At 30.4% G+C, this 23,787-nt stretch overlaps 1 protein-coding gene across 1 annotated transcript in view; it reads left to right on the plus strand.

Moving 5' to 3' along the window:
* The first annotated feature begins 1,271 nt into the window (after positions 1–1,271).
* MS3_00004323 (uncharacterized protein) overlaps positions 1,272–23,787 on the plus strand; it is a 47,359-nt gene continuing 24,843 nt past the window's right edge. The window contains exon 1 of the mRNA XM_051212229.1: positions 1,272–1,479. The gene's annotated coding sequence lies outside the window, so the exon portion shown is untranslated. The remainder of the gene's footprint in view (positions 1,480–23,787) is intronic.

Here is a 23,787-nt window from a genome sequence, read left to right on the forward strand (position 1 = left end):
GGGTCGAAAGGAAACTCCTTTTCTGGCTTTTGGTTTTCCAAAGTTTTCATTAGTTTTGTCAACGTTTTCTCAGATCTGTTCTTGGAAATTTTCCCCACATAATCCATAGACATTGACTGAAGCTCTGAAGGCAGGTTTTTAACGGAATATTGTCCCTGAAGAAGATTCCTTTCTAAGTCGCGGATATTCATTTTTAAAGTATCAATTTGACTTGACGCATGTCTTTCAAGTGTTTTTGCATTAGGATAGATTCGGTTACGACGTAAAGACTTCCAATATATTTTAGGTTATCTACTAAATTGTATACAATTATTAGCAAATTCTAAGCTCGTTTTCGCTTCTGTGAGACGTGCATTAAACTTCAGAAACTCATTAAGTGTCTTAAATGCAACAGGGTCCTCACACGATTTTAGAATATTAAAGATTCCCATTGTGAAAATTAGAAATGCATAAAAGAATGAAAAAACATTTGCAATTGTATAGCTTTGGAAATGAATTCACCAAAAAGAGAATTCATTGTTAAACTAATCTTTCTTATGTATCATAATATACAACAAATATTCATTCCTAATAAAGTGTTATCTGAGAATTATTAGCAATACATTATAACAAATTATGATGAAATATCTATGATTACCCCTTTTTACATTAGAACCAATAAACATACCGTCTACATTTTCAGTCAAGTATAAACATTCAAAACTTCATTGAAATATATTTTTCTGTAAACGAGGACAAACGAAAAAAAAAAAGATAATTATTTTCGGCAAAATACTTTGATTCATCACTTAAGATAAAATTTTCTAAAAAAAAAAAGACAACAAAAAGAAAAAGAAAACAAAACATATTTGTGACAATCAATAAAATTTCACAAATTCATTATTTTTATTCACATTTTTCTTAAAAAGCAACATTTCAATCTTTCATTAATCAATGTTTCCATGGTTTATTTAATAATTGTGAAAAGGAAATAAAAAAAATTTATCATACAAAAATATCGACTAAAATCCCTTGTAAATTAAATGAACGAAGTGTAAAAAGAGAAAAAAGAAAAACAAACTTCACAAAAGTTGATAGGTATATACAATCTTCTTATACTTCTTCTGAAATATCTAGGTTTATAAAACTTGCTTGTTTGTTTCTTCTCTAGTTTCTTTTTTTTTTTGAAGGCCTACATATATTATAATTTCTTAAACATGATTGGTTAAAAATTCTCGACATATGATTGGTTGATTCAAATTATATCGAAATATGATTAAAAAGGTTTTTCCAATGTAGTTAAATTAACAAAATAGTAAGTGAATTACAGTTTTCTAAGATAAAATACAATCAATTATATAAATTCATGGGAAAAAAAAACAAATAAACGAACAAACGAAGATCGGATAATGTTCTAAGTTTAACAATAATAAAAAGATATATGGCCTATATATTTTAGGTTTAAATATTCTATTCAAACAAAAGAACTAGCAGTAAATGGTAAGTGAATGTAATTTTTATTATAAAAGAGAAATGTTGATTATAGTTTTCATATTTGTTGATAACTTGTACAATAATCCTAAGAGTTTATCGATAAAATAAACATTATTTCATCAGATAATATTGTACTTCTTATCATAATGAAATGGATACAAATTCTTGAACGTTACTTTCTAAAGTATAAACCTACTTGTATAAATGAAATGAATGTAATATTGACTTGCTCAAATATAAATATGATTTAGTCAAATAGATTTTAATGATTTTGTAAACAAAAACAAAAATCAGTGTGGTAAATTCTTACAATTAGATTTAATTTTCAAAATGGGGAATGTTAGTTCTCATTTCTCGAAACACTACTGATCATTTAATTACCTTGTTTATGTATATGTAATATGTTAAATAACTCTGAAATGTTAATATGTAATATTTGAAAAATTTTTATATTGTGATTTAGAACAACACACATTTAAGCGAGTACATTGTCCCATTATTTTCATCACAACTAGTATACCTGTCATCATATAACCAATTTGTACTTTCCACTTATTCTGTTTAGTTATGTAATCCATTCCACTGTTATCAATGACTCATAAACTGCCTTGATAAGTTTGATGATTTCTTATATGCATATAAATATTACTTAATGTATATTAGAGTAAAACCTGATGAGGATCTAATTGAAAACAATATTGTTCGCTTATATATGTTGTTCTAAATATCTAATATATACAAGATAACTACTTTGTTATTCAATGATAACTAATTTATTTTATAATTTTTCATACTTGTTAGCAGAGATCTATCATATTTAACCATAAAGTATTTATGTAATCTGAATTGAACAGACAGGAATTATTACTTCCCTGGTTTAATGTCAAAACTATTTGAACCAACATTTAAGTACATGGAAATATTTTAGAAAACAAAGAAAATTAGGAAGCAATAACATTAAATCATAATAAAATGGAGGTATAAATAAAGTATCGTTCAATACAATACTGAAGTAAATGTGTCTTTTATTTAATAGAAACCAATTCCTATACATGAGATGAATAGGGAGTTTAATTAGTAATAAATATCTCATTAAATGATTGAGTTACTTTATTTACTGTGAGTTTTCCATTAAAGGTATATCAGATTTTCTTGTATAGTATCTAAAGGACCTTGCCTGAAGACAACAGGTTATTTATTGATTACTGACATATTTCCTAGTTAACCAACACCAAATAGAAGTAAATGAATATATATATATTTTTTTATTAAGAATATGATTGTTGATTGAGACTTTTATAAGTGACCTCATTTGTATAAAGATTAATACTTACTAAATTCTTTGCTCAAATATGCTGAAAAGAAGCAGTTATAGTTTACTACTGAGTTATATTATCTTGTTTTCTATGATAACTGATTATACTAGAACTTAAGTGGATTATTTAATGTGACATCTCTTGATATTCTTATGAGTATCTTGTAATATATTTCAGTAAATTGTTTAATATCACCAGATTTCTTTGATAACTTTGATGAAGTATTAAGAAATATGGTTAACAATTGATAATGACTGTTCACCAATGATTTATTCATGAATCTTGACTAAATTCAATACAAAACACTAGTCAGTTAAAATTTCTTTATTATCATCAAATAACCAACTAAAATCAATTTATCTGCAACGTTCAATTATAGCACTACAATTTTAAATTACAATTAAGCTTCCCATCTCACTAAACGACTAATTCATGAAATATATTTCATTGAGCAGTTGATTGATAATATCGGTAATATTTATCAATAACTGTATATATTTACTATAAATTCTCCTATGAACATTTCTGACCCATAACTATTGTTTACAAGATATTATTCAGCAGGTGGTAAATTTTCTTTTTATCTTTGAAGTTCTACAGTATATCTTCCACATCTGATTTAATGGGCATTCAATGATCTAAAAAAAAAACAAAAAAAACTTATTACAATCAAATATGACCTCGTATAAAAATGTTTCTTTATGATTATTACAAATATTGAAATGAACAGAAGGAATTTATTTACAATAGTCTTGAATGTTGAATATACTTAAATGGATTAAGTGATTGAAAGATATTTTAAAATATCGAGGTCACCACATTATCTTTTGATGGATTATAACATTTAGTTTATTAAATGAAATATATTATTAATGAGGAAAACGTTTATTATATATGTATATATATATACTTTGTATTTAGCTTATTTCATCGGATAATCTATCACTGAACTAATAAACTCTTCTTCATTTTCTCTTTTTCTCTACTCCAGAATTATTATTGTGTCTAATTAGTTTATCCTTCCTTAATGATGGAAGATACAAATTATAATTTTCATTAAAAAATATATAAGATATTTAGTTTTACTTATGATTATTACAAATACCTATTTGAGGTTTGTTGGTGGATATAACAAGAATTCATTGTCTTGTTGCTTCAAATGATTGTATTTTATGCTATAGGTTTAGTGAGGATTACTTTTTATTTTTTTAAAATGATTTTTGAAAATAAGCAATTCTATTCTTTGTAGGTATCATTACCATGGTTTGACTTGATAATTTCAAATAATAGATTCTCTGAAGAAGCGGCTTACAGTAAGTCACGAAACGTTGGGAAATTTAATTTTTCTACTCATTGGGATATTAGATTGGTATTACTTTATTCTTTATTAAACTTTGTAATCGCTTATCGTATGAATATTATCTAGAGTGATGAGGTTTCAAATTGTTTTCACATTATTTTCTCTATCATCCTTGTCTCCTTTTACCCTCCATTCCTAGTCTAATTGACCTTTTACTTTTTCGCATATAAATGTTCTTAACAAGTATACGTGTGATCAAATTGCTCGAAATGTATTACGCTAATATATCATCACATAGTTCTGATAATCTTCACCTTATTATACTATCGAAATTTATCAAAGGGACTAATTGTTTTAAATAAAACATCAGTCTATTCACTACTATTTTTACAAATAAATAATTATGATTCGATTCTGATGTTACATTAATGGTTTGTCAGTATAGAATTTTATATTATTATTCTTCCTATTATTATATTAAGAGGTACGATCTTTTGTATCTCACTACTTAGAAACAATAGAGTAGTAAATATATTTCCTTCTACATTTATTGATTATCAATAGACGTTTATGAATCATTTATGCTTCATTAAAAATAATACATTCGTTTTTCACAACTTAAACATAAATGATAAACTAACTTTAAGTATTGAAACAGTTTGTATAATAAATTACGTTTGATTTCAAAAGTATCCGAGTAAATTAATGTATTGTTTCAATAGACGCATATATTTACTATATACAATAGTCATTTACATGTCACATAGAAATGGCATCTAATAAAAAAAACAATGTGAATTGCATTTTACATTGGAAACACAAATTCTAATTTCTTCAATTAGTGATTAGATGCGCACTGATGAAGAGTCCCACAATAGGACGAAACGGCCGTCCAGTGCTTCGAACTTTTCCATGGTGGTCTAGCTTCAATTGACTCATGATCTCAATTATTGAAATTACTACAATCTCCACTAAACCCCTTTTGATAGAGAATATTCTCAAAAGGGTTTAAAATGACTGATATATATTTAAAGATTGGTTATTATTATTATTATTATCATTCAACAGTAAAGTTAGCAAAACAAGTGTGAATAACAATTATGCCATTACTGTTGCGTCATTCACAAAGAGATTTGTAATCATATTTAAATGTAATTTATTCAGTGATTTTATAACATCGTAACTATCATCCAATTTCTATTGCCTGAGGGCTTAACACAATTTGAAAAAAATATATTTTTTATCTATATTTAGACATGTCGATGTAATCTGTCTTTTTATTTATTAGCCTTAACTTATTAAATAAGAATGTTGTTTCTATCTGTTAAAATATATTACATTATACCCATCCTTTGACTATGAAATGTATTATTCATTAAACCATTGGGAAGTAGAAGTAAATTATAGTTTCATGAATCCTCATTTCATTGCCTGTTTACAAATATGTCTTTCTCTAGTTAACACAGACTCTCGTTAAAATCAATAAAAACATTTTGTTACTACTAATAAATATATATATATTTTTGAGATATACCAATCAGTAGAAAATTGTATTTTTGACATTTCGCAACTTAATGTAAGTCATTTCCACAGAGTAAGAAGTTTACTTGATGAAGTGATTCTAGTTGAACAACTATTGAGAATCGGGAAGCATTGGATAGCATGGAACTCTTAAGCAAAGCGGATCCATGAACCAGCTACAGTAATCAAACATAGGATCTTTAGTCTCGCAAAGAACGTTTAATCTTCATTGAGATGTGATCCAATGATGTATGTAATTTCGAAAGTTTCAATTTTTTATACGGAAATACACGTACACAGACGCAGACACTAATTCCTTTCCAATTTGTTTTAACTCTAACTCCCGTTCATGATTTCTTTTGAAACTTAAATGATTTGGTGATATTCCTAATTTTACATGATATTCTAATTAATACTTATTGTTATTACAACTGATACTAATACCATAATAAACAAGACACGACATTCCCAAATTTGTATTGACTTTTTCATCTATAACTTTTCTCTATTGATCAAATCTTTTCACTTCTTCCTATAAAACATTTTCTCTTCATCGCTAACCCATTTCATGAATATTCCTTCAGTATTACAGACTAAATGAAACATAAACTCAACTAATTCCAACTTACATCTCTGATAGATTTCGTAATGACGTTCGTATATATTGATATTCTGTCTAATATAATAAAATAATTATGAAGATGAAATGGTAGATTGTAAGCTAATCATAACAGAACATAATGAAATAACACATTGAAATCATGAGTCAATTGAAGCTAGATCACCATGGAAAACCTGGAAGCAATGGACGGCCGTTTCGTCCTAGTATGGGACTTCTTATCAGTGCGCATCCACTATCCCGCACCCCGTGAGATTCGAACTCGGGACCTATCAGTCTCGCGCCAAGCGCTTAATCAACTAGACCACTGATAAATAAATCAAACTAATTCCTGGTTTTGATTTAAAATTATATTTTGTAATGAACAATAAACTTTCATTTCAACAATTTCCTATATATTTAATAGTAAGTTAAATGAAATGATTACATAATGTTATAGTTATGATATAATCTGTTTATTCAGAATAAGAAACTAACAGAATCTAACAGAAGAATTTTCTATATGATGAAAATATTTAAATAGTTTGAGAAATATAACAGGGAAAACGATTATCTGTCATTATTATTTACTGAAGTTATGAAATCATGTTCATAATTGTTTAAAGGTATTTGTCTTTAATAAATTAGGATTAGAACAACACATATAAGCGAACAATTGTTTTCAATTAGATCGTCATCAGGCTTTACTCTAATATACATGAATCTTTATACGAAAATGTTAAACCAATCAAGGCAATATGGGTCAATAATCACAATGAAATAGAACAGGTCACCATACATAATAAGTAAAAATACAAATTGATAGTAGGAATACAGGTGTACTGATAGTATTGTATCGATAATAATTTGGCTGAAATATGTGAATTAATGAATGTCAAATAATAGTCTAAAATATAATAAGAAACAATAGAAAGGGATTAGATTGTGGAGGTGAATTGACAATAAGAAGAATAACTACCTTACAAATAAAAGGATAATTAATTTTGGTGTAGTTTTGGTTAATGGTATAAAGGAATAGAAACTTCACTACACTACATTGTTTTAATTAGTCTATGGTTATAATATAACATATAATAATTCCATTCTGTTGTTTCTTTTCTGAAGTGAGTACTTGTCGTTACATATAAAAACGCATTATTAAGCGTCAGTTGAATGATCTGGTTACTTATTTATTGGTGTCAGTAAATAAGCATTATAATAAATTTCTACAGTTTCTTCAAAAGCACCTATAACCTAATTAAATTTAAAATACTATCAAACTAATATAGAAACTCTAAATGAGCACAAGCCCTCTTTCTTTTATTGTGTATTATGTTTTGGGAGTAAAGAAATATAAATATCACTTATGTGAAGTATAATAGAGATATTCTCTAACGTCTTCTTTACCAAGTAGATTATCATGTAAAAGGTGAAAGAACAGGATGAGTGAAAAATCTTTGTATTTTCATATAAATCTCTATCAATCATTATTGAATAAAACTTCTATAAGTTTTCTATAATTATTATATTTATTTAATAGGAATTCATTTTATGAAGAAGTTCTAATAATTTCATAGAATTCAATGTTTAACACATTTATTTCTGTCAAATGATTTATTGAAATTCTCATTTAATTGACTCTGATCTGATCTGATCTTTTATATACTTTTTATTTCTAAAATAATCAATGATATGATACAAAGGTAATATTATCATTCCTTTTTAATCTTTAAAATATAAACAAACAACTAAGTGACTATATCATGTTCATTGTCATGTCGTCAATTTATATATTCATGAATCTGGCAACAACAAAAACAATGTATATGATAATCCATTAAATATGTTTATTCAGTCAGTCAGTAACAACGTAGAACTTCGTACGTACGTACATCAGTTTATTGGCTTATATTTATAATCTGATATTTGATATACATACAGATTTTAAACAGGAACATTATTGGTCCCACTAGATACATTATGTTCTACCTCATAGTTAGATGTATACTGATATACTAGAAATGACAAGATGTAATTTTTCTATTTTATTTCATTCTCATCATTGTCAATGATTCGGTATTTTAGAATGAGATTTCACCACAAAATTTATGAGAAATAAACTTGTATTACTGTTTCAACTTGATGAGATTTGTAAAATCTTTTTCCATAACTAATACCGATACGAAAGTTAGTGTTTTGAATGCGTCTTGAACAAGTATGCTCAATATCATAATATAATATATCTGAATAAAGAATGATCGAATGGTAACTTCGAGAAATCATTTGTTGACTATTATCACCTGTATTCTTATTGGGCAATTATTAGGTTAATTAGACTATATATATTTCTTTTATCACAAGCTTTCATTTGACCTATTAGTTGCTGTTATATGATTCACCATTCTTAATTTATTTCCAATCTATTAGTTTCAGTCTCTTACACACACAGCCGCTTTTAGCTTGGTTTTGTATAATAATTATTTTTCATTTATGGTGTGATGGGATCTGGTCTAGTTGTATATAAACCATAAGTCCGAAATATACGATTAATAACAGCGAAGGCTGATATTTGTGTTCTGCACTTAACAGGCTATGTTAGGTTAAGAGCTACTATATAGAGTACCAATTAGGACTGATTCAAGGATACTAGTGCTGTTTAACGTGTCGTTGATTTAGCACGTGGACTAGGTTACAGAATTCGGTATTTTGATTAGCGATTTTGTCACGTGATATATGACAAACCATAAGACATAACATAGAGAGTGAAAAAATTAATCGGAGTTATTGCTATCTGCTTATTAGCATATTATTTGAAGTGATTTAATCAATCCTTAACAGAATAAATGTTAGACAAGTAGTTCCTATTGTAGTGAACAAGAACACGAGTAGAGACAATCAATTGTATTCGAGCACACAATTACAGAGCATCTCAATATAATCTGAGAACTATATAGTAAATAGTTGATTTGCGTAATATAAATCCATCGTCTCAAATTTAACTTTTCTTTTGCAAATATCAGTTCATTGTCTCAGCTTTCATTGTCCATGCCTTTTCATATCAATTTCGTTCCGTTTCCGTTCTTTCCTTATCAATCTTCTGCTGAAATACATTCTATGCCCGACCACCGTTATATACTACTTATATGGATATAAGTAACGCACACCACACTGTAATAAAAGACATTTTATTACAGTGTTATGAGTCCATAACTTATAAACATAGTTCAATAATTCTTAAATCATATTTAAATCATAATAAAATTTAAATGGATATCGTTTTGAGTATTTAAAATTAACCGGTACTTTTGAACTGTCAATGTCTAATCTCAAATGGAAAGATTAAATTGAACTATGATCAACATAAATAAAAATAAAATTGGCAATCCCTGTAATTTTAATGAAATTTTCTTATGTTTAAACATCATTACAAACTTTTTGTTTATCAACTATGTCAATACTACAATCTATTCTGAACTAAAATTTAACTTAACTTCATTGACAAATCAACATTAATTTTTTTAAACATGCCCCAATTTACTTAGTTACTGTTATCATAGAGAGTTATCAATAGTTCATCACATATTATAAATATATATTTTTCATAATGATATAAATTTTGGCAACATATTTGCTTCAAAATAGACATCTTCTTTACATATAAATTCTAAATTAAACTCATCAATGTTTGTAACAGTTCTGTAATGTTTAAATACACTTGATGTTGTTTTATTTGTATCTTCCCACTGTTATTTGGGACTGCAATTATTCAGTCTGTGCATACTGTGCGGATTGCCTCGATATTGCCTTAATTCACAAGGCTTATAAGCAAAGATGGATAGTGACTAGCAGTGGAATCCAGAATGCGCGTTTCGTCCTATTTGGGACTCTTCAGTTGGATGTAACTGCATCTTAGAGTTGATCTTCACTCTTGGACTCGTACCCAGTACTGTTCGCTTCGAACGCCATCCCGTTTTTCACTTAGCTACTGATTCCTGATAGCTATTGGCTTGAGCAAGGGGATGAAGCTGTAAATTCACTTGGTGTTGTTTGCTTGTATCTCCCCCATTGTTATTTAGGATTGCGATTGATCAGTCTCATGTTGGCAATATGTGCATCCTGTAATTTGTATATATGAGCAATCAAAAAATAATGTAAAAGAATAACTTGATCAAATAATAAAATAATTGTCGATAAGTCATTGGTACAAATGAGTATTTATATTATAAATAAATGGTAACATACTAAACCTGAAAGCAAGAAAAAAGAATAACATATTGACGATTATGGCAATAAAAAGCAACTCAAAATTAACTCATTCTCATTAAGCATTCATAATTATTTACCAATATAAAGATAGGATTTTATGCTTGGTTAATGAGTATCTGACTCCACATTTGAATAAACAATGAATTCCACAGTAGATCGATTGTGATATTGTTTAGGTAATTTGAGAATAATCACTTAAGTTGACTTTATTTTGAGAGAATTCAGGATTATTAGTAGACTGCATAGAATTTATAATAACTTTTGCTTCACATTTTGATTCATCCAGCTAAAAATAAAATGACGATAACTTCTCTATATTTGATTGTCTAGTTTTATGCATATCTATATCCCTTGGAATAAATTAATCACAATATGTATGGAGAGGGATGAGAAGGAACAAGCGTGCGGTGTATTTTTCCTAATTTTATGAGAAACTTCCAAGAGATTTTTATGAATAGTAACTGTTGTGACTTTTGCTCGGTAAATTTATCACGTGATTTATTCACTAATCGAAATACGAGTTAAATAATATTAACATTGTGCTACAATAATGACATATCGACTGGTATGAGCAACCTAGCGTCCTTATTGGTCCTTCCTCTGCTTAGCCCTGCCTGTTGAGTTCAGAACATCAATAATAGTTCCCAATATACGAATCATTTATTTGAAACATACTTGGTTTATATACCAGTCAAACAGACTACATCACACCGTAAAATAGGAAATAACATGTGCACAAGATCTAGTCAAAAAGTGACTGTGAACGTGGGAGATTGTAATAAATAAACTGAATGCTTCCAGGTTTTCCATGATGGTCTATTCTCAGTTCACTCATGATCTCAACCATTGAAATTACAATAATATCCATAAAAGAACCCCATGTGATATTAAACTGAGTGTAATATTAGTTCATTAATAGCTCTCAATTTTCGTTAGGACATAACAGTAAATGTTGTATACTACTTTAAATGTCAAGCTGTATGTCTCATTCAATATAAATGAAATATTACTGTCGCATTAATCGGACACATCCAATTAGACAATATAAATGAAGTAAACCTTACTACGTTGCACAAGCTAGTGGCTATCTGGACTCAGTAACTAAGTGGACAATACGATAGTGTTTGAAGTGAATGGTATTAAGTTCGAGTCCGGCAGTGAATGCTAACACCGGGATGCAGGCATATTTGGCTAACAAGTTCCGAATAAGACGATAGAAGAGTACTAAATACCATTACTAATCAACATCCAACTCTGTTATAACTTGTGACCTGTATCCTATTAATGTATAACTTGATGATACCACTAACTAGAGAACAATAATTTATCGATCGGACCAATGATGCATAAAACAAGTACGAGCAGTCTAGAGTCTTTATCGGTCCTGTTTTCCGCCTAGCCCTTCCTGTTAAGTCCAGAACACCAATCTCAGCCTCTGCAATATGAATAATTTATTTCGACAATACTGGGTTTTTATACCAACCAGACAGACCACACCGTACCAGAAAATATGAAACAACATTTGTACAAGAATTTAAATGAGTTATTATTTACAGTTTCATAGTAGAAAGTATCCATTAGGTAACTTGTTTTATTTTGATGATTTTTATTCGAGTCATTATTTGAACAAAGTTTACACTCATGTTTCTAACGAACTGACTAATAATGACTATCATTAATTTTATTTGAATGAATTTGTTTTTATTGAAAAATTAAAATGTCTATTAGTTGTAAGCAAAGATGGATGGTGGTTAGTAACGGATTCTTGGACGAGCATTTCGTCGTATTCGGGACTCTTCAGCTTATAACAACAATCCTACAGCCAATTTCCATTATGGCTAATTTTGATTAAGCCCTTTCATGAAATTATTTAACAAACAATGCTATTTGAATAGTAACAACTCGCATATTTCATATCATATGACAGACTCTAGGTAAAATGTTGATTGCTTAAATATCACTCGATGATTCATCTTCCTCCCCATGTATATATGTACTCAAATCCTATTATTAGCTTTTGTATTGCCTTGCTACTCCCTTGTGCGACTTGACTATAAATTTGCCTATGTGAGTGCTCGTATATACTTATTCGTCTCTCTGCTTCAAATTCGCTTTATGTGCTTATAACTTTGTGAGTTGCGCTATCACCATTGAGATTTATATTATAACGTTTATCGAGGTGATCGATTCATAAAACAAAGCCACTACAAGTTGGATATGACCTCATCTCATAGTTGATATTCACTTTGGAACTATCAACTAAATGCAATAGATTAAATTGAGCTGTATTATATAGACATTTTTTGTCTTCGATTTTATTCTTAATGGAGTAATACAAATAATTTTGTAAAGTTTTACAAATCATAAATCTATAATGATTCTACAAGATAGACAAGTTTCATTGATAAATAAATATTATTATATACACGAAAGTTCTATTCAAGAAATTGACAGATTTCTTTCGATTATATTTTATCATTTATTTTTAGATGAATAGTGATAAGAATAATAATTTCAATAGTTGAAATCATGAATCAATTGAAACTGGACTACCATAGAAAACCTGGAAGCACTGGTCGCTCGTTTCATCCAATTGTGGGACTTCTCATCAGTGCGCATTCATGACCTCACCTTGCGGGATTCGAACCCAAGGCCTATCAATTTTGCGCGCGAGTACTTAGTCACTAGACCACTGAGTCGGCCGGCATCCAACGGTGTTAATGTTTAATTTCAACTAATTGACTCATGATCTCAACTAATGAAATTACTACGATCTCCACAAACCCCCGTCTGATAATAATAATAATAGTCAATATTGTCTCATGATTTACGTAATTCCCGTGGTGAAACTAAGAAACTAATCGTTTTGTAAATCATATTTAAAAAAAAAAGTTGTTTCGGCATTTCTTTAAAAGCCAGAAAAAATTAATTCAAAATAGACATGGTAGTATAAAATTAATAGAGATAACAAGGGATTGAATTATATAACAACCACATGTAATCAACCTATGTCTTTCTTTAGTGTTCAACAAATAATTGAGAAGGTTAATAAAACTAATCTCAACCGATTATTTCTAGCTTTGTGTAAAATAAGTTTAAGAAGAATATATTTAACTTGTTAAAGCTTTAGTCATATGAAAGTTTTTAACTAATATGATGTGAAAGTTCGTTTTGTATTGTTTGGTTAAATCGTTTTATTGATGACATATGTACATGCTGTGCGGATTGACTCGATATTGCCTTAATTCACAAGGCTTATAAGCAAAGATGGATAGTGAATAGAAGTGGAATATTGTATACGCGTTTCGTCCTGTTTGGGACTCATCAGCAGGATGATGTGATCAAAAAGTGTTTGCATATACATTAAATCCAGCCACCGAATATTGATTTTGATTTAATTTTGGATATAATGTGATTAATACTTCTTATTATCACTAATAATCTTATTCTTCTATATATTTAATATAACTTATCAAGTAAACGCCTTAACAAGTTAATATGCGACTAGATTAACTGAAAAATATTGAAATCATGTTGAAATCATGAGTCACTTGAAATTATACCACCATGGAAAACCTGGAAACACTGAACGGCCGTTTCGTCCTATTGTGGGACTCCTCATCATCATTACATATTACATGCAAACCTAGAACGATTATTTATTGGAAAAATTTTAGTGTCATTATGATTAGATACAAATTGGTGATAAGTAGTATGCTGTATTGATAATTCAAACAATTTAATAGTTCAATTCATGAGTCAATTAAAGCTAGACCACCATGGAAAAACTGGAAGCACTGAATCATAGTTTATGTTTCTTCATCCCCGAATTCGGTTGTCTGATATGTTTCGGCTGCAAACATAATTATGTAACCGGTATATTTGACATCGTAGGCGTAATTTTTCTGTTCCTCTCTTGGTACCGGAATATCTTATTTTGTGAAGAACTAAGAATATCTATTGTCCAAAAATTTATCTTCGTGACATATCCGGTTAGGTTTCTCTTGGTTTTTTAGGTTCTAATTCAATACGAAATAACCAAAATGCTAATCCTTTTTGTAGTGGACCTTCCATTTTTCCTTGTCTTCCATTATCGCTAAACTTTTTAAAAACATTTTACAGTAATAACCCATTCACGGAATAAAAGTGGATTAATTAAACTTAATTTCTCTGCCTCTTGTTTCTGTGCTGAAGTGACGAATTCAAATTATCATAATCTTACCAACATTTCTTCTCTACTAGTAGAGCATCTCTTGATCTGTAATACAGATACTTGTCAAAATGAGATATCTCATAATATACCAACTACTGTACAATCAATCATTTTCTTTCAACCAAACACTTAGGAAATACTAGTTTGCTATCAGCAGTTATCATTTTGCTCATAAACTTACATGTGTTACATGATATACTGTTGACATACTTAGAACGCTTATCCAATCCAATCACAACGTTAGTAGTATCCACATGATGGTCAAATTCATTAGGCGCTCTCTACAATCCAACCATTAATTACGAAAATTTATATTTTAAAAGATAATTAATAGCTAATCCTAGTCTTAAATATAGCTTGAAAGAGCTTGTGAAATGGTGATTACCGTAAAAAAGTTAGACTGACAATATTATCAAATGAACATTTTTCGTACAAATCTTAAAGCACCATCTAGCTTAGTGATTAGTTTCGGTAAATAAATAACTTTAAAATATTCCGAATGTTTTAAAATATATGTGATAAAGTTAAAATAGAATGATTAACAATAAGCTACCTGATAAAAATTTTTAAAGATGGTTCTGTATTATTTTATTATTTAAGTAACAGTTCCTATAGGAGTATAAACATTTATAAGTACACTTAAAATGATATAACTCAGAAGCCTACATTCTCCTTTTATCAGTCTTATACAGTTGGTTTTAGAAAACGATCTGTAGTGTAAATGTAAAGAATATTCACTTTTATTCATTCCCAGTTCAATAGTTGGGAATTCATTATGTACATTCCTTTAAAAGAAATCTAAATGTACAGCTTTTTCTCATTCACTGATAATAATCAGTTACGAAGAGCTGTTTTAACATTATTCACAGACATAGTAATTACTTAAGATGGTCGTTGGAGGTAGTCCACAGGAGACCCTGGACCTAGTTTTCGTGCTACTTTGCACTCGTCAGCAAGGTGTAACTGTAATTTTGAGGGAACTGATGCTCTCTGACGGATCTAATCCCGTATCACCCTGACGTTACCACTGAGCCATCCAGGCTGCGCCTAACCTTCCGTAAGACTGATATGTATTTACAGCTCATTGATCACTGGGTGGTGAACAATGTCATGTATATCAGGTCCTTCTTAGTGCAGATCGAGTCCTATCGACCAAGTAATTACTTACAAACTAATTACACAAACTGTTTCAGATGTTGGACAGAGCATAGATTTGCATCTAGACACCAGTCACTGGTGTGTAGGAGGAGGAGTCTAAAACTAAGATCTCATTTATTATTCAATGTTGTTTAAACACCATTAAAAAATGAACACAATTTATTCATTTCACTAAATAGTCAGTAAATCTCTAATAATTTTACTAGCTGAGATCATGAGTCAATTGAAGCTAGACCACCATGGAAAACTTGGACGGCCATTTCGTCCTATTGTGGGACTCCTCAGCAGTGCGAATCCACGATCCCGTCCCGCGAGATTCGAACCCAGGACCTTCGTTCTCGCTCGCGAACGCTTACCTTCTAAACCACTATCCAACAGTGTTAATGTCTAACTTCAACTAATCCACGAAATTGAGCGACACATCCACCATTGTCTTCAGTGAGTTACTATCTCACAACAGACTCGGTTGAACTTTACTGGTCATTGCCTCTCTAATAGCCTTTTAATTGCGATGTTAATGTTTACACTGATTTCCTAGTTGGATCAATTTTTACAGAAACGAAAAACAATAATACCAAAAACATTGTTTCGCAATATATTACATATTTTGTTTGTTAGATAATCGGTAGATTGCCTATGTTGAATATATATATTTTTTTAACAAATGGTCATTATCAGATCGAGTTTATTATAGGACAGGTTGTTAGGTATGATTTATTAGAATTATTCAGACTAATTCATACCCTTTCATTTAAAACATAATTTTTCTTTTAATATAACATGTGTTATCTCATAAATAGAAAACAGTGCGTGATATAAAAATCATAATGCATAATCTAAATATCATTTTTAGTTAATTTAACAAGATGTAAACATTATTAAATCTTGTTTATTTATGTATAGATCAACAATTGACATTTCATATTACATAATCAATCAACAGTCACAATCTATAAGTCAGGCGTTTTGATGAGAATAAATAAAAAGAATGCATTCAGTTCATGCACGTATATGGTATACTTCGAAAATTAAGCTTTAGACTCAATTCACAAAATATGTCTTGATAAGCGGAGGACATCATTTTCATAAACGTGATAAACGTGTAGATAGGAACTACTTTTTAGAGAAATTCAATGTATTTCAAAAAAATGTTTGTCTTTCATGTGATAAAGAGATAAATAACCAGCTTCTCTTCTTAGGCGTTTTAATTCGTATAATAGATGATGATTCCATCAAACGTATGGTATATAAAAGACTGAATGAAGCGGAATATATCTTAGTTTTCATAGGCCAACACACTACAAGCGTAAGTTAACGAAGGGTTTATACAATAGGACCAATCGTATTTGCACTAGCGATACTATTGAGGGATGAGTAGAGCTCTTAACTGAAATAGTGATAAAAAATGGAGCAATATGAAATGACCAAAGATCCCTTTAGCACCCGAAAACTTTGACTTTACCACCATACTATATAGAGGTGACTAGAATAATTTTATCTTGAAACGAAACCTAAATTAGTCCATTAGTATGGAATTTTACGCATCCCGACTCATCACTATCGAAAAGCCAAGGTCGATGTGTCACCAAAAACGCAAACAGCACATAAATAAGCGTGCCACATCCCATTGTCTTTGAATTAACATGTGTGTTCAGACAACTGTATAAGGGACGGCAGTCATGATCTGCAGGTAAGGGTGGCTTAACACATAATAAAATAGCCAAAGAAAAAAATGAATTCCATAGTTCAATTAAGAGAACAGGATAGATAAACATCTTTCTTCATTGTTAAACGTTTGTTTGAGACGGACCATAGGACTGACGTTTAATCAGTTTTTGAATTGTTTCAAAAGCGTGTTCAAAGGTGTATACTAAGATTTATTGAAGCGTTAACTATACAGAATTTCAAACCTCCTTAATATGTTCAAAAATTATTTGCTGAACTTAACCCAGTAATATCGATTTACTTTACAGCGTAGAGCTTCGCATTATTCTCTTTATTGTATTTACCTCTTCTTACCCTCCAGTTTGCCTAACTGACCTGTAATTTTCATAAGTGAACGTCTTAACATACACACATAGAATAAGATTTTTTAAAGTTTATTGTTCTAATGCAGCACATATTTCTGATAGTCTTCATTTTCACGATACATTATCCATACTTATCACAACCAGTGTAAACAAATAGATATTTTAAATCACACGAGCAACAGCCACTTTAGTTCTAAAATACTAACTCATCGTTAGTTTGGTCGAAGGAACTAGGCATACGAACATAACGTTAGTTTTTTGAGGAACTTCGTCGTTTCATTAAAACTATTCTTTTCAGATTGATAAGTTTATCTTCCTTCTCTGACCCCCATTAGTAAATATTCACAAAATGGATAGTGAGACTCGATTGCAGTACTTTCTTCTTATAATTTATCAATATAACGTTTAACATACAACTTTATATTGACTAATCACTGAGCAGTTACCAATCTCATGTTTGCCTAGCCCTCTTGATCAAGTCTCAATGGGGTTATTAGTCTATTTATCTCAACATTGTGTGCACCAGGCTCAATCAGTGCGAATACGTAAGTCCAACAGGAGATCATTCACTATCCGAATAGACTAGTGTTAATGTTGTAGTGAAGGAGAACACAGGTGAGGACAACCTGATTCATATTTAGCACAAAGTTACAGAGTTACTTGGTAAAATAGAAAAACCATACTGTAATACTTAATTTGCAAAATGTTCAATAATTGTCTCGAACGTCGTTGTTTTTGCATTTCCATACTAATTGCCTTCTATTCCCGCTCTTCCTTTCTTGATCTTCCCCATCTGCTGCCAGACATTACATTCCTGACTCGCGTCATATACTAATTATATCAATATAAGTAGCACGCACCACAGTGTCTCATACCATGAAATTGGGTCACCCAGATTCGTATCTCGCTACGGTATCAAGTTCCTTAAGACTAAAAGAAAAATGGAAGAATTGTAGATTTTAATGAGATTTTGTTATAAGATTTTATGTTGCTTTATATCTTCTGTTGTGTACTGCAGAACTTCATTCTGAAATCATATATACGTTATTTCTATACTTTCAAATTATCAGCCTTTCATATTTTATAGCATGAAACTCTTTTATAATAACTAATACTACGATGTGTACTACCGATGTCGACAGATATAAGTAGTATATATCATCAATGAGAAGTGACATACCTGACGGCAGAAGGTTAAGAAGATTGAAGAAAAGAGAGTGAGAGTAGAGAATGATTAGTGTGGAAACGAAGGAACAATCAAGTCCGAAACAATTGATTGATATTTTGCAAATTAAGTATTTACTGTATGGTTGTCAGGTTTTACTAAGAGATTCGGTAGTGTTGTATTCAATACATTCAATTATCCCCACTTATGTCCTCGTTCATTACAATACTACTAATGAGATTATCAATAATTTTAAAAGTAAACGTATACGAGTCAATTTTTTTCTGTTTCTTTAAGTTATTTTTACAACAAATTTCAGATCTGAAACGGATTCTTGATTAAACTTAACGTATCGATTGGTTTCCTATTTAAGCAATAAACGTAAATTTGAGTCAATGATCATTTTGTTTTTTACTATTTATTTATTAACTAAACATTATCTAAGTTATAACCATATAATTTCCGGATCATATCTAAAGTATATATCACCTTAAATAGTTTATTGAAAGTTATTTCTTAAGACTTAAAACTTATTTTTAATATTCTTTTCAAAACGAACCTACTTCATGTACTACTAAATGAAAACTTTACAAACATTAGTTAATAGTAGAAAGATCAAAATAAGATGAATATCGGAAGGGGTTTGTGGAGATTTTAGTCATTTCAATAGTTGAAAGCATGAGTCATGGAAAACCTGGTAGCAATTGACTCACGATTTCAACTAGTGAAATTACTAAAATCTCTACAAAACCCCTTCTGATAGTAATCATCATATGCTCACTAGTGACCGACTTCAAGAGGCATTTTTTGGAGTTCTAGTGAGAAGCCATGACCAATGGAATTCAACCAGGTCTGTTGTGAGACATCAGCTCACAGAAGACAGTGATGGACGGTAGCGCAATTTCGTTGATTAATTGTAATATATCCTTTGGTCTGTCTACCCACTTTTGGTGCTGAGGATACTTATCTAATCGAGATTAAAACCTTGGCGCGATAGGCTGACCGACCTAACCTTGAGGCTAGTACGCGTGAGTTCGAAATGGGGTAGAGAGAAGAAAACTATTCTATCACCTGATTGGCTGAAAAGCACGCGAATGAAAGAAGACAACTGAAACACTACTCGATCTATTCCCGATATCCTGATTTCAGTTCAGTTCGGATTAGTGTAAAAAGGTACATGAATGGATAAGTGAATAACCCGACCACAACGTACGATAATTCGGAAAAATACAATTATTTCCAAAGCTGGGAATTGAAGTAGAAAATAGGGTGCAAAATATTGTTTAAATTTCAATAGTTTCGGAACAAAAAGGGTATGGCAATAAATCATACATCGAACGAAAGCTTATGTTCTGTAGAATAAACTAAGGACAAAAATAAATGTCAGTGTTTTACAAGCTTTGAATAAAATGGAATAACGTCCCGGAAAATAGCTCTCGTAGATTGTCAGGGCTTTTTGTTTTCCTGTTCACAAGTTAGACATTAACATCCTTGAATGCCGGCTCGGTGGTCTAATGGTTAAGCGATCGCGCGCGAAACTAGTATATCCTTGGTTCGAATCTCGCGGGGTGCTGGATCGTAGATGCTCACTGATGCGAAGTCCCACAATAGGACGAAACGGTCGTCCAGTGTTTCCAGGTTTTTCATGATAATCTAGCTTCAATTGACTCATGATTTCAACTATTAAGATTGATATATTTCAAATAACAGTTGTTCATTGAATTTGTTAACTTTAATCACTTGAACAAATAAATGATACTGGAAATTTGATTCAATAGTATTATGTAAAAAGTAAATTAGCCTATTTGAATAGTAGATAAAGTATCTTTTATTTTTACAATTATTTCTATTCATTAAAATAAGGTCATAGAAAATACTACATTAATTTGAAATGAAGGACATGTCTTGTTTTTATATTGAAGATAAAGTTTATGATACAATACATAGAATACTATTTCTTAACAACTGATCAAGTTATAAACAGCTGTGAAAAACAAAATACACTTAATTTCTTTAAATGATATAGATGGTTTTATTTCCTGGTGTAGATGTGAATTCGATATCATGTTTATTAAGTTGAAGAATAACATAGAATCAAAATATTTAAAACTAATGAAAATGTTAAGTATTGTAAATAAAATATATAAATGAAATCTATGTTGTTGTTTTGTTTTTTTTATGAAAAAGGGAAAAACAAAAGTTTTAGATTGTCATGATAGTCACTATCAGGATAACTGGTTAGAATGACTCAATGCATGGGTTTGAACCTAGAACAATGTTAATAACCTAGTTTAACAGGTCAAAGAATGTGAGTAGTTCTCAAAAGTCATAGTTCAGTCATCTTTTCAACGAGTTATATATGATAAGAAATGTAATTACTTTTTGGAACATTTTCAGTATATTTCAAAAAGTATTCAACAATAACCTCTTGTTGTAGTGAACAAAAACACAAGTAGAGATAATCGAATGCATTTGAGCACACAATTACAGAGCATCTCAATATAATCTGAGAACCATATAGTAAATAATTAATTGGCAAAATATCAATTGGTCGTCTTAAACTTGATCATTGATTTTGCAAATATCAGTCCATTGTCTCAGATTTCATTGTCCATTCAAGAATAAACAATGTTGAATTCAAGAAATAACAAGATATTTGGTTTAATATTGATTTTCTACATTAAATAAAAGTACAGAATTCAAATAATCACGATTATTTCTCTCATCTAAATCTATTTGGAAACTGATATTTGAGATTTTTTAATTGCGAAAGAAAAAACAAACACATCCTAATTGAATATATAGAATAAAAAACCAAATTAGTTAGAATTAAAGAAGGGTTGTACACTTACTTAGTAAAAAATACAAATGTATTAAGCACCATTAAAATCTTATTCCTGTTGTAGTGAACAAGAACACCAGTGGGGACAATCGAATGTATTTAACACAAAATTACAGGACTTGTTAATAAAATCTAACAATCATAAAGTAAATGCTTCATTTGTAAACTGTCCACCAATTGTCTCAAAATGACTCAGACTTCATTGTTCTTGCATTTTCATATAAATTGCATTCTGTTTCCATTCTTTACTGTTCGATCCTCATTGTCTCTCTGCTTCCAAACCTTCTGTTCACGACCAACATCATCTACTAATTATGTCAATATAAGTAGAACACACCACACTATCTCATTTGAATGTAGTTTTATGAAAAAAAAGTTTTAAAATGTATTACAATTATTAGTAAGATTATATAAATGATTGAAATACTGGATGGAAATTACTGTTTGTAAATTTCATGATATTAAAATCAATTAACGTAAACGATACACAATAGCATTTATTGTTGTGAACTTAAAACAAATAATAATGATAATAAACTATTGATTAATGAGAAAGCATCAGACTACAAACTCCACCTGTAGCACTTCTAGAGTTACTACCAGTCCCAAGTTCGGGCAAAAGAGGAGGGTTATGTATGGGATTGGTAACCCCATCCTGTAGAAAAGTCTTGCTAAGAAAGCGCTAACCAGATTAAACAAATTAAAGAATTTAAATTCTGTCCTCTGAGTTGAAGAATATTCATTCAGATTACTTATAACGCTACAAGGTGAGATTCTTTGGGATTCATGAGGTCGATTTCCATTCTAACAACCAGAACAACAACTTTTATAGGTACATAGAATATCCGGACAATGTAGGAGATAAGGAGGACCAGTCAAGTAACTGTGAAATGAGGAAATATAACTTGACGGTTTTCAAAGCAAGTGAAACCAATTGAATACACTTGAGACTGCAAAGATTAGATTCGGGAGAGATGTTATTGTACTTTGGTCATAGAGAAGAAAATGCTCAGTAGACTCAGTGGAAGCCCAAGGCTGAGATTAACACGCTGGATTTCGTAAGATCAGTTCTCCATGGACTAAATCGCAACACTACGGATCATCGTTGAACGATCAGTTGAGTGGAACTCGTCACCATACACCGACTTCATTGTTTATGAGGCGTTTGACAATGTGAACAGAAGAACCTTATGGAGACATTTTCGACACTATGGCGTACCTGAGAAGTTCGTCAACATCATACGGAATTCATACGACGGACTACAGTGCAAAGTGTTGCATGAAGGACAGCTGATAAATGTATTTCAAGTATGGAGCGGAGTCAGACAAGGCTGTCTACTCTCGCTCTTCCTTTTTCTTCAGGTAATCGACTGGATTATGAAGATTTAGACATCTGAGGGAAAACACGGAATCAATTAGGAAATATGAACTTCGCAGATGACCTAGCCCTTTCATCCCATACAGCACAAACAAATGCAAATAAAGACAACCAAAGTGGCAGCGGCTACTGAAGAAATAAGCCTGAGTATAAAAAAAAGGAATAAGCAAGATCCTCAAAACAACACGAAGAACACCAACTCAACCACATTTGATGGTGACACTCTGGAAGATGTGGAATTTTTCATTTACCTTGACAGCATCATCGATGAACAATGAGAATCAGATGAAAACTTAAAGGCGAGTATTGGCAGAGCGAGGCCCGCATTCCTACAATTGAAGAATACAATAAAATCAAAACAAGTTTCAACCAATATCAAAGTCAGAGTCATTATTACAGACATCAAGACAGTTCTATTGTACGGAGCTGAAACTTGGAGAACTACTGCAACCATCATAAAAAAGATACACGTATTTATAAACAGTTATCTACGCGAAGTATTAGATGTCCGTTGATCGAAAACCATC

Source organism: Schistosoma haematobium, chromosome ZW (genome assembly GCF_000699445.3).
Source record: "Schistosoma haematobium chromosome ZW, whole genome shotgun sequence".
Lineage (NCBI taxonomy): Eukaryota > Metazoa > Platyhelminthes > Trematoda > Strigeidida > Schistosomatidae > Schistosoma > Schistosoma haematobium.